This window comes from Triticum aestivum, chromosome 3D (assembly GCF_018294505.1).
Source record: "Triticum aestivum cultivar Chinese Spring chromosome 3D, IWGSC CS RefSeq v2.1, whole genome shotgun sequence".
NCBI lineage: Eukaryota > Viridiplantae > Streptophyta > Magnoliopsida > Poales > Poaceae > Triticum > Triticum aestivum.
Genome location: NC_057802.1, coordinates 63,589,866 through 63,590,321, shown reverse-complemented (window position 1 = coordinate 63,590,321; position 456 = coordinate 63,589,866).

Genomic DNA, 456 nt, shown 5'->3' with positions numbered 1-456 from the left:
AAAACAATTTACTTTTGTGAGAAGAAAAATCCATTCGTAATTTCAAAAGAATAAGTCGCTGAGCTAGTGACGTCGATCTCTCACGGGAGGACAGGTGTTCGGTCCCACTAAAACACGTTTTTTGCGAAATTTTTGCAACCTATTTTTTGATTCTTTTATGTTTTGCCGTTGTTGTTCGTTTCTTTAGAAGTCGCGCCGTGAATTCAATAGAAGTCATCCGGGCGCACTGGCTACCAACACGTGCGTGTGTGCTGCTTATCGTGGGTTCAATTCCCGCCAGGTGCAGCCGATTTTTGTTGTTTTCTAAACTTGCCTCACGCGAATGGTCCGGCCCAGGTCAGCGACCTCCTGTGCGAATCCTCATCTGTTTGCCGCAATCGGCGGCATATAGGAGGTCCCCTCATCCCGCCTACAGTAGCGCGTGGTATAGCACTGGCATCGTGGAGGGTGGGGGGG